Here is an 8,158-nt window from a genome sequence, read left to right on the forward strand (position 1 = left end):
AGACAAAATGGCATAGAGGGTTGATATTTTCCCAGCTCTAGTTTTTTAAAGCTTATTATAAATATAAAGGCTGTCATTTGTTTTGTTTGGAAACTGAATGATCTAAGTGGTGTACACACCACAAAGAGATATATAAAAACAATAAGGGTGTGTAGCAACCCCCAAATAATATTTACTACAACACTTCTGGGAGCAGAAACTTGTACAGCTGCTGTGGAAATCAGCATGGTAATTCTTCAGGGAGATAGAAATTGATCTACCTCAGGATTCAGTTATACCACTCTTGGCAAACACCAAATGGATGCTTCATTCTACCTCAGAGATGCTTGTTCAACATGTTCATTGCTGCTCTATTCATTATAGTCAGTAACTGGAAACAACTAGACGTTCCTCAACAGAAGAATGGGTAAAGAGAATGTTACATATTTACACAATATAGTATTACTCAACAATTAGAAAAACTGAAATCCTGAAATTTATGGGTTAACAAATGCAAGTACAAAAAATCCTGAGTGAGTTAACAGAAAACCAGTTATGGCATGTATGTGCTTCTATGTAGATATTAACTGCTAAGTCATTGATAACAAAGCTAGAGTCCATAATACCACAGAAGTTACATATAGAGGAAAGGACTGAGGTGGAGGTTGCAGATAGATATACCTAGGAAATGGAAATAGAATAGACAATTATGGGTGGAATGGGAGGATCAAGAGGGGAAGGAGAAGAGAGAGTGAATGAGGGGAGGAATATGGGGTGAGATGGTTAAAATAAAAGGGCACTTGAGGTGTGGTATGGAAATCTAACACAGTAGAATCTTCCTAAAGTATATACACAATGTAAAGGAGAACTAAATGAAATTGGCAAATAGTGGGGAAGACCGAGCTCCAACTGGACATCTCTTGTCACCAAATGAAGCTTGCAGTACTAGAATTGGGTTTTGGTCAAAGGTGTTCTACAGGAACCCTCAAACAACCTAGGCTGTAGCCAAGTCTATTAATTCCTCTCCACAAACTGATAGCAAGGCCCCGTTGCTGAAGACCTATACAACGTATTGTAGAAGTTGAGTCTATGTAGTCTGAGGGTCAACACAGCACCCTCAGCCCTACATTCTTATGTTTTTCCTATGGGAAGGAATTCTGTAGGTCATCAAAGGAAAAACGAAAGCACCAAACCAGCCACAACCCTTTTCAGCAACAGTGCTGTCTGCAAGATATATGCCAGTGAAATGGTGGCACAAAGTTTGTGGGAGAAACCTATCAATATCTTATTTGATATAAGGCACATTCCACATGATGGAACCTGTACCTGACACTGTAGTCTGACCAAGAACCCAAGACCACATAGCCCAGGGACCTAAGGTAAAACCAAATACTACTTCTTTAAAAAACAAACAGCTACATAGCAATTAAGTTACTCCAAATGACACCCAGCTCTACTCTTGTATTAGAGCCTTGCTCAGCCTTCTTCCTGCAGCAGAAGGCAACAAATACAGAGACTCACAGACTGACACAATGCAGAGTGAGAGACCTTAGAACATTCAGCCCTAAATGGGATATCTCTATCAAATTATACTCTACAAGGATCAGAGATCCCTGTAAAGAGAAGGCAGGAAGAGTGTAAGTACCAAAGTGTGGAGGACACCAAGCAAACAAAGCCCTCTAAATCAGGAGGATTGAGGCACATAAAACATGCAGAGGCTGAGGCAGCATGCACAGGCCCTGCCCCTGTCCACCCTAGATGGGGCCCTAGAGCTGAGAAGAGATGTGGACACGTGGCAAATCCCTAACCCAGAAGCAATCTCTAAGCTGATACCACTTGCAAATGTGAATTTGATTTTCTTTGTTTACATTTCAAATGTAATCCCCCTTCCTGGTCTCTCCTCCATCTTCTTCTTTCCCCTTTGCCTCTACGAGGGTGCGCCCCCACACACCCACATACTCACTCCCTCCTCACACCTCTAGCATCCCCCTTCTCTGGAGCATCAAGCCTCCAGAGGACCATGCACCTCCCGCCCCCCACCCATTGATGCCAGGTGAGGCAGTCCTCTGCTATATATGTAGTGGGAGCCGTGGACTGACTCATGTTTACTCTTTGGTTGATGGTTTGGAAAACCACTATTAAGTGTAGGCTGTGTGACAAGTAGCAGATGACCAACAGAAAATGAACTCAGTGGTTTCTTGGGAGGTTCCTTGTCTCACAATGCCATGTCAGATCCTTTCCTTTGTAAGACATTTTATCAAATTATCTTGTTTTACTTAAAAAATATGTACATATATCATTTTCATTCCCCATTTTACCTGGCAGGTCTTTTGCATATATGTTATAGCTTCCAGTTTAATGTTTTCATGGGATTCCTGAATATGAGAAGTTGGTTTTGGCTTCATGTGCCTTCTCTCGGCTTCTTTTTCTTCTGTTTGTTTTGTCCACTTATGTTGTATTTGTTTTTGGTTTGTCTAACTATGTTGTATTTTATTTTATTATTATCTTTTAAAAGCCTGTTTAGATATGGATGGGAAGCAAGATGGGGATGAACTGGTAGGAGTAGAGGGAGGGTCAATATAATCAAGATAGATGATATGATGAAAAAAACTATGTTCAAAAGAAAACAAAGCAAACAAACAAATAATCAGCAATGGGAAATTACTTCATATAGTTCTAGAGTTTGAAAATTGTGAAATCAAGACACTAGCAGGTTTAGTGTCTGGGAAGGTCACATTTCCTTGTACATAGATGGTTACTTCCCATTTTCTTCCTATGGAAGATTAGCCTAGCTTGTTCTCTGGGGTCTCTTTTGTAAGGACATGAATGAATATAATTTGAAACTCATGACCTAATAAATAACACAAGTACTGCATCTTAAATGAATGGAAGGCTTGAACCATAGCACATGAGTTTAGGGGTAGTATTTAGACCTTTGCAACTGGCCTTTCACTTACTATTTCATGGTGTAGCTTCTGTGAGCTATTCCAAATGGATGTTGTATCTAATTCATTTTAAAATTCTCTTGCTTATTCGAAGCTACTTTCTCTGTCTCTAGTGGAATGTTAAATAGCACACAAATACTGATATGCTTATTTTATTTGATCTAATCGTCTGTTTAGGAACCATGTATTTTATGTTCTAAAATAGAACTACCTTATGATCTAGCAATTCAACACTAGGATATGTGTCCATAAGAAATTAAATAAGTATTTTTGAGATGTATTGGTACCATGCTCAAATCAGCATTGTATAAAATATCCAAGATATGATATGATTCAATGCTCATTGACAGATGAATGGGTAAGAAGCATATATGTGATAGTAAGTAGTTTGTTTTTTGTCTTTTGTTACTGTTTTCTTTTCAACTTGATTCAAGCCTGGGTCATCTGGGAAGAGGAGACTTCAACTGTGAGAAGATATATGAACCAGATTGTCCTGTATGCATGTTTGTGGGTTCATTTTATTAATTAATGATTAATATGGGAAATTCCACCCCACTGTGGGCAGTAACATCCTTGCACAGGTGGCTCTGGGTTGTATCAGGAAACAAACTGAGCAAGCTTTTGTAGATAAAGCCCAAAAGGAGTATCTATACATGATCTCTGTTTCATTTCCAGATTCCAGATTCCTACCTGGCTAAATTTCACTCAATGAGGGACTGTGATTGGGAAATATAAGCGAAATAAATCCTCTCTTCCACAAATTGTTTTTTCTCCTGGTCTTTACTACAACATTATAAAGCAAACTAGGACAGTACAAACATACATACAATGCAATATTATCTTATACAACCTTAAAAATGAGAAAATTTGCATGGTAAATTTAGAAGACATTAAGATATTTAAACAAAAAGTCACAGGACATATACTACACATATGTATAGTATACATATATACTATGTATAAGAGGAAGGCAAAAATGATCAAACTTATAGAAGCATAGACAGAATAGTGCTTAACAGCTGATAGAGAAAGACAAAGGGGCCATTGTTCCTCAATAGGTATAAAGCTTCTCTTACTGAAGAAAAAATGTTTTAGGAAGATGTGTGCCACTGAGCTCCTACAGTTATCAATGTAGTAATATGGATTGGAAGCGAAGGAGATACTGTGTCAAAAGCCCTTGGGGCTGAAGAGATAGATGAATCAGTAGATAAAGTACTTGCTTGGCACTGTGAGGATGTGAGATTAGACCCCTGACATTCACATAGAAAGCTGGACATGGGATTGCATCAGGAGACAAAGACAGGTGGATCCCTGGGGCTTGATGGCCAGACAGCATAGCTGAACCAGTGATTCTCCATGTTCAAGAAACAAGATGGACAGTGATTAAGAATGACACCTGATGTCAGCCTCTGGCCACCACTTGCATATGTGCGCATGTGCATCTGCAGGCACAAGTGAAAACACTGCATGAATATTTGCCTACAATCAAACACACAATACTATACATGCACACAAAAGTTCCTGCTGAAACAAATGTACAGTAATAGCAATACACACATAGTATAACGTGAAGACATTTTTTTTGTTGTTTTTTGAGACTGAGTTTCTCTGTATAGCTCTGGCTGTCCTGGAACTAACTCTATAGACCAGGCTGGCCTTGAACTCAAAAGTGCTGGGATTATAGGCGTGCGCCACCACTGCCCGGCTATGTGAAGACATTTTGAAGGGGAAGATATATGTGTTCGTACTTTACTTTTGCTGATGGTATTATTGATGTGCACATACAGCCAAACTCAATGTAATATATATTAAATTTATACATCTTTTGTACATTAGTAAATTCTTTTCTGAGACATGGTTTTACTATGTAGAAGGCATGTGGCCAACATGTGCAGCACATATACTAAAAAATTGTAACGATACAGAGAAGATTAGCATGGCCCCTGCACAAGGATGACACACAAATTCGTGAAGCAAAATAAATTTTAAGTTAAAAATTGCTTTGTGTGCATGAGTACGGCATGCATGCCTGGTACCATGGAGTCCCAAAGAAAACACCACGGGATACCCTAATAATGAATGGGTTACAGATGATTGTAAGTCCCCATGTGGATGCTAGGAATCAAAACTGAGGATTTTGTAAGAGCAGCCTGTACTCTTAACTGCTGATCTATCTTTCTAGCACCATCCCAAATAATTTTTAAGGGAAGCTGTTTTATATAGATAATATTTTCTTGAGAGGATAAAAACATGAACATTTCTTTCTTGTTTCTCCTTCTTTTGGATTTCCATGTCTCAAATCTACTGTAATCCCTAGAAAATATCTGGCTGTTTCATATATTTAAACTCTTATTCTTGCTGCTTCTTTGGGGATCAGGATGTGCATGTCTCCCCAACTCTGTCATGTGTGTTTTTCTCCACCTGCATCTGTGTACTTTGGGACTCAGATCAAATGATGCATTTTCTACAAAACATTTTCTAAATTTCTCCCCTGACTCTCATTTCAAGCCTGTCTGTACTCTCTGTGTTTTGAAGAGACTTTCACTTAGCACTTTCTTTTTTGCTGTAATTTCTTTACATCTCTTTCTCTTTTCTGTCAGGATTGAGGCCTTTTGGTGGGCAGAGACTGCACTGTATTCATGTATTCTTAGACTATAGCCCAGGGCCTGGTGCAGTGTTATGCTGACCTGACTCAAAAGAACTTACAAGGAGCAGATGTTCAACTTGATGAGATTTTATGAGTAGGATATTAAACAGAAATAATTAAAAGTTAAGTTCTATAAGGGCATAAACAGTTGTGTTATTAAAACAGTATAACTATAAACACAAATATTTATTTCAATAATTATAGATTTTATAACATTATAAACAGTATGTGATTTATATTATAATATTTTATAGTACATTAAAGCAAAGATGATCCTCAGAACTGCCTAGTACTAGTTATTTTTCTGTCTTTGCCAATCATACATACTCTTGGAATTATTTACATGTTCAGTGTCTGTCTAGGAATAAGCATTGAACGATTCTGTCCAATGCCATATTAAGTATTAAGTGAGATCACACTGTAACCTTGGCATTCATTATAGTGGACGGATTATCATAAGACCAGCCAATGGACTGATATAAAAAGATCCCTGATGGGTGTAGAGGGGATGCATAATGTGAGCTGAACTTAGGAGGAGTTCTGGAAAACTGTATCTAGACTTGTCTCGAGATTGGCAGGTGTGGAAGATTGGAAATTTAGTAAAGCCTGCATGGTTCTAGGGATCTACATGGATCTACAGATGATTCTGTGAAGATGAGGTCATGGCCAGTCATTTTGACAAACATTTATGTTTGTAGTGTTTTCTTAGACTACACAATAGGTGATATCTGGTATGCACTCTTCACATTTGTCAGGATTTTCTTCTTTGTATTCAGTTCCTTAGCTACCTCCAGAGTCTGGAGATACCTTCTGTTAGGGTGTCAGCTGAGGGAGAGCCTGGCTTTTCTTATATTTATTTTTAGCTGAAAATTGAAGACAGAGGCCACGGGTGACTGCATGAAATTTTACTTTTAAAGATGATTCATTGTGAGTGCCATATGGTAATATCATGATGCACATTTAATTTTTCTAAACTGTACAATGTGAATATTCTTCCATAACATGGACGGTTAGTGACATATTGCTCTGGGCACTAGAGGGAATGCTCTAAGGGAGAAGTCAGAGGTTACATATGCAAAGTCACCAAGGGAGCTACAGAGATGTGTAATAATTTCTCTTTCTGCTCCTGATGTCAACATATAGAGAAGCATGCATATATGAGGCTCACGTGTCAAGGTTAGGACCCTTATCATTTCAAAATCTATTTTCTTTTATTGAATGACACAGGAGACATGATTTGAACAATGACGCATATATTTTTTAATTAAAATAGATTTTTCAATGTAACATATTCTGGTTATAGTTTTTCCTCCCTTTACTCCTGCAAGCTCCTCCCCACATCACTCCCATCTGTATATACCCCATTTCTGTCCCTCATTTGAGAAAAACTAGACATCTAAGGAAATATAATATAATAAAATAAATATAATATGAGAAAACAAAAACAAACACATTGGAATAGGACAAAATGAACAGAAGGAAAAAGAATTCAAGAAAAGTCACAAAAACAGATATAGATGCAGAGAGCCACATGTTTTTAAAGTGAAAAGAATATTTATTTTTTATATTATAAATTCATGCTTGTATGTACAATTCAAAAGTAGAGAACTGAGTGAAAAAGAGAATTTTCCAATATTCTCTATATTATTAGCACCTTGAGATTACTTTGAAAATGTTGGTATTTATCTATTTATCTTTATCTATGGCCCTACTGGCCAAAAGCATTGGATTGAGTTTTAGTTGCCACAATTAATATGTAAAATCATTAGATTTCTCAGTAGTTTCTACCCATAAAATAAAAAACCTAACATTTTATTTCTAAACATATAGCCTTGGGGAAGTTTTGATGCGATGGCTCACTCCACTGGGATAGGTAGTTCATAATCTGAGAGACTTACAAGTGTATCTTAAACTATTACCACCTCTGGATTCACTAGAAATTCAGAGGCACCTGAGAAAAGGGACAAACGGGGCCCACCAGCTTTTGAGTATTGCCGACTTAAGCTACTGGTATTAGAAATAAAGGATAAAATTGCCTTCTTGGACCTCCAGCTATTCAACAAATACCCCTCCCCCCAAAGACTCTAAAGAACCAAAGATGAGTAATATTCTGCCATTGCTCACATGACTGCTCTGTGCAAACAAATAACTTACAATGGAGCACCATAATTGTCACTCTAGGGGATGTAAACAGAGATCTGTGGACCCCAAGAGATACAATGATCCTTTACTCTCAGAGCATTCTTCTGCTGGATCATTTTCTTTTACCCAAAACAACAACTTAATGGCAACTTAAAAATAAAGGATCCAGGGGCTCAATACTGTCCATTAGAATTATCTTTCATGTGTCAATCTTCATTATTTCTTCCTAAGTCTTCTTCCTAGGCTGAAGCTTAATTTTTCTGCACAACTCTCCCCCGCATAAATAGTCTACCACTGCTTCTGTACTATTTTATATCAGATATTGATTTTTTTAAAGCACCTTCTTATTGGCTTGGAGGACTCAAGGGGGAAAATGGTTTTCTGATCTAGCTTTTGGGTTTGAGCTAGACTGTATTCTGTGACATGGCCATTATCCCTGGACAGG

General features: G+C 37.7%; 1 pseudogene; it reads left to right on the forward strand.

Moving 5' to 3' along the window:
• Nucleotides 1-4,811: 4,811 nt before the first annotated feature.
• LOC127679460 (uncharacterized) lies at nucleotides 4,812-4,912 on the forward strand (annotated as a pseudogene).
• The last annotated feature ends 3,246 nt before the right edge of the window (nucleotides 4,913-8,158 follow it).

Source organism: Apodemus sylvaticus, chromosome 2 (genome assembly GCF_947179515.1).
Source record: "Apodemus sylvaticus chromosome 2, mApoSyl1.1, whole genome shotgun sequence".
Lineage (NCBI taxonomy): Eukaryota > Metazoa > Chordata > Mammalia > Rodentia > Muridae > Apodemus > Apodemus sylvaticus.